Below are 4,773 nucleotides of genomic sequence, written 5' to 3'. Positions count from 1 at the left end.
CCCCACCCCCCACCCGGCATCTCAGGAGGACACCAGGAAATCCATGGCACTTACAAAGCTTTGGTTTGGGGTGAGAAAAAACAGTCACCACACAAACATGAAAAAGCAAACACCCAGCAGATTTGCACACTCACTTTCCAGCCACACACGGTGTGCACTTAATGTCAGATCTGTGACCCCTAGGAAGTGGCCCACAAGGCTGCACACATGGTGGGTGTGGCCTCCTCTATGGCCAGCACAGCAAAGCAGGCACACACAGAGCCTGGGCTGAGGTCCCCTGCAGGAAGCTCTGAAATCCCAGTCTCAGCTGGAACGTTCGGGGACTGGCGCTGACAATCATAGCCACGGGCTGCAGACCGGGTCCTCCGTGGACTGTGTGTTAGGGTGTCCAGCTATCCCTGTGGAAATGGCCTGCTGTGGCCTGTGCAGGGGGTGCAGGCTCCTCCCCCGAACTTGGGCCCAGGAAAAGATTCCCAGCAGTTGCCAGCAACAGCCAGCGGTCACCAGCGAGCCTGGGGTGGCCTTCTTGCTCTCTCTTTCCCGTTAGACGTGGCTAGTGTCGACGTTTGGCTCTGCCTGAGGCACATTTATAAACACTGGCACCCCTGTCCCAAGGTCTTGTCTTAGTTGCTCTTGTGGATGGGACAAAAGAACTCAAACCTGCAACTAAAAGGAGGAGAGGTTTATTTTGCTCTGTTTCTGAAGTCTCAGGGCTTGCATGGTCGGCAGCGTGGGGGAGGGTGTGGAGGAGGAGCTGCTCACTGCACCGCGGACAGGAAGCAGGGAGAGAGGGAGGAGCCCTCCAGGCCACGCCCCGTGGAACCCTCTCCGGCCAGGCCCCGCCTCCAAGCAGCCTATTCAGCTGTGAGCCCAGGATCCAATCCCCTTCCAAAGCCCTGCCCAGGAGTGCCCGGGAGTCAGCTCCTGCGGACCCAGACCGTCACAGGTGTGCTCCCCATCTGGGCTCGGAAAGACCACATCTTGCAGTGTACACAGAGTCATGGCCCATGCCAGCCCAGGGCCCAGACCCCAGGAGGGAAATTGGGGGCAAAGAGGAGGCAATCAGGACGTGGCCCACAGTCAAGACTCCTGTGGTCCTGTGTGCCGCTGGATGTGAACCTCAGGGCGCTAGGAGGGAAAGCCTCAGGGCGCTGTCAGAGTGGAGGGAAAGCACAACCTGGAGCTCCAGACGCGCGGCCCACTTCCCTGGCAGCCTCTGACAACCACCGAGGCCCTGGGGCGTGGCTACACGGTGTTCTCACGTGGGAGTTAAAACAAAGCACAAGTGGTGCCTCCGCCTGCCTCGCAAGCGCAAGGTCCTGAGTTCGACCCCTGCTACCAAAAACAAACCAACAAATAAAGCACAAGGACAAGAGAGAAATTCTTAACTTGGAAACCAAGTGGACGTCTGGGAGCCATCTGTACCCACATAGCAGCACAGCTTCATGTGAGTGGGCGTGAGTCACAGATGTTCTCAGAGGCTCCCCACGGTGCCCATGCATCCTGGTCCGAGCTGGGCGATGTGACCTCTGCCGGGCTCGAGGGCCATGAGGCGGAGAAGTCTGCTCTGCAGGAGCGGCCGCTCTGCACACCTGACGCCTGTGCTCTCGCCACAATTAACACACCTGCCCGTCACACTGTCTGTGACAGAGGGCCGGGCTGTGAGGCCTTCAGCCCCTGTGCACCGATACGATTAAAGCATAGCCAAGAGGGACCCCAGGTCGCCGGCACCTGCCCTTTCCACCCCTGGGCTGTGGATGTGGCTGGGCCCTTCCTCCCCACATCAGAACCTGTGGCCCTTGGTCACCGTGAGGCGGAGCTGGCTGCGGTAGGCGTGGCCTTGGGGTTTTCTGTGGGCAGCGTCGCTGGGTGGCTGGGAGCACTGGTGGCTCCTGTGCCAGGAGGCCTGCACTGAAGGCGTCAAAGGTGCACTCTGAAAGGGGTGGCAGCCATGGCCAGCCCAGGTGGGACCTGCCTGTCTGTTCTGCGATGCCCAGATGGAGGGCACTTTGGACAGGGAGGCCGAGCTGGCTCCTCCATCCTAGGTGCCACGCCCCACTGTCCCAGGACCTGGCTCCTGGGGGGTCAGACTGAGTCACTTAGCCTGTGAGGGTGCTAAGAGGGGGTCCCCACAACCGTATGTCCTGGCCATGGCCCCAGCGTTTTCCACGTGTCTTTGTATTCACAGCAAATAACCGTGTGAAAATGCAGCATGGATGGAAGGGAGAAGCCCAGGCTGAAAAGCAGGAGGAGGACAGGGGTGGGGTGGGGTGTCTGCACTTCTAGACAGAGGTGGCTCTGGGAGGGGAGCTCAGATCCCCAGATTCCTGCAACCTCTGGCATCGTGCTGCCTGCTGGGCACCCATGGGCAAATTTTTGTTTTTGTTTTACTTATTTTTATGTTTATTTGGTTTTGGTGTTTTGAGACATGGTCTTGTTATTTAGTTCAGGCTGGCCTTGAACTCACAATGATCCTCCTGCCTCAGCCTCCCCAATGTTGGGATTAAAGGCATGCAATACTTTGATCTCCCAATCTCTTTCCAGTGATGGATCCCGCCCGCTCTCCTGTCAAGAGTCCATGCTGCCTCCGGATGAGCACCCCAGTGTGGCCTCCCCATGCAGGGAAAGCTGGGAAGGACCCACAGAGCCCAAGGAATCCCTTCCTGTGCCCTCTACCTGCAGAGCCCATCACTACACCACCAGCAAAAGGGGCCCCTTTCCAGGGCCCAGCTCCCCAGCACAGAGCAGGCAAAGGAGGGTAGGCTTGGGCAACAAAAGTGGCTGTCATTACTCTCCACCACTGTACTAATGCACTTTAGAAACACAAATGACAAAATTTCTGTGGGAGCACAGCTGTGGATGGCCTGCTGCTAAATTCATTTTGTTTCTTGGTTTTCATGACTATCATTGCTGGGGAAAAGATTGCTTATAAAGTCTCACAAATCCAAATGGATGAATGCTGTGCTTATTAAATTATGCATTAAACTTTCAATCCTTCTATCAATTATGCAAGCATTTTTGTTAAAATTGTGTCTATGTTCATCTTCCCTGATGCTGATAATTGTCTCTTGATGAGTAACGGGGGTGGGGTGGGTGGGTTACATGTTAAAATATTTTAGCAAATGGATTTAAAATTCACAAGATCCTTCCATTTGGAGGATTCATCAAAGAAGTTAGAAAAAATTCTGCCCTTAAGTCTTAAAGTATCCAAATTTAAGAATTTAAGTAGATGATAAATACTGTTTTAGCCACAAAATTATGTAACAGTGGGACATTTTCCAGACTTGAGTTTTCCATGCTTAATCTTCATAGAATCATTTTCTTAAACAAAGGGAAAAAGACTGCCGTTCTCTTCCCCCACCTCTTTTGTTTTTGTTTTTTTGAGACAGGGTCTCACTTTGTAGTTGAGACTGACCTGGAACTCACTATGTAGCCAGGCTGGTCTTGAACTCACAGTGATCCTCCTGCCTCAGACTCCCAAGTGCCCAGCAGGTTCTCTTGTCTTTTATGAAAATGTCAGCTTTACCTCAGGGCATGTGCTGTTTGTTTATCCAAACATATCTGGAAGCAGTTGTCATCTAGCGAAGGAAACACTCCTATGGTCAGAGTGAGGCATGTCCCGCTGTGGAGAGGAGGCCTGAGGGCGCAGGTCACCAGGACTGGCCTTGTCTCTCCTCTCCTCAGGGCCTGGTGGCCTGGGCACAGATGAGGGCTCCAGCAGAGGGGCAGCAGCTCAGCTGGGCTCGGGCCGGGGACCCCAAGGACTGAGCAGAATCAGTGGGTGAGCTAGGCGGGGCTACTCTCTGCAGCACTGCACCTGTGTTCTTACTGAGTTTTACCTGCTGGGTGTTAAGGGTGTTCTAGCAATAGACCCGAGCCCCAAAATGCGCAGGAAAGGGAGAGCAAGGCCCCTTGGGGGCAGTTGTGGGGGGAGGAGCCAGGAGCAACACTAGAGGGAGGGGCGCCAGAGCACCAGAGAGGCAGCTGAGGGAGGGAGGGGAGGAAACCTGGTTTTAAGTGGCAGAAGTTGAGGAAGACAGGCTCCAGCACAGGCAGGAGCCAGAGGCTCAGGAACGGGGCTGCATGAGCAGGTCCTGCGGCAAAGGGGAGGCCGGCAGAGCTCCGCAGAGAGGAGGAGATGGCCACTGCCCCACAGTGGCAGTGACAGTGCTGGGCTGCCCAGGAGCAGGAGGGTGCGAGGGGGCTGGGGTCGCATCTGAGAGGCAAAGAAGTTGGGGAGTAGAAAAATAACAGGCGAGGAAAGACAGTCGCCAATGTTAGAGGAAAGTTGCTTTCGGGGAGGAGGAAAGTCCAGCGAGGGCATCTGGAGGGCTCCTAGAGCTCCAGGTCAAGGACACAGAAGGTGCTGGGGCCGCTGTGCAGGTGAGCACAGCGCAGGGTTTACCTGCGATTCTCTGAGCAGCGGCCTCATCTGCAGGGCCATTGAAGCCAGGCCAGGGAGCCACTGGGGTTGGGGTGGAAACCACTGAACGCAGGGCCGAGTAGGTTTCCGGAACTCATTGACACGCACAATTGAAATGGGTCCATTTTAGGGTCTGCAACTTTACCAAATGAAGGCAGGGGAAAATGATCAACGGTACAGCTTCTATGTAAAGAAAGGAATGCTGATAACTCTTCAGTCATGAGGCATGCTACCCAAAGAGCAAGACATCCAGGGCCAGGGATTTAGCTCAGTGGTTCTGCTGCCTGCCTTGCAAGCACAAGGTTCCAAGTTCGATCCCCAGTACCAAAGAGAATATTAAAAAAAAAAAA

Source organism: Fukomys damarensis, unplaced genomic scaffold (genome assembly GCF_012274545.1).
Source record: "Fukomys damarensis isolate Sample0158 unplaced genomic scaffold, DMR_v1.0_HiC HiC_scaffold_16, whole genome shotgun sequence".
NCBI lineage: Eukaryota > Metazoa > Chordata > Mammalia > Rodentia > Bathyergidae > Fukomys > Fukomys damarensis.
Note: the sequence above shows the minus strand (reverse complement) of the source record.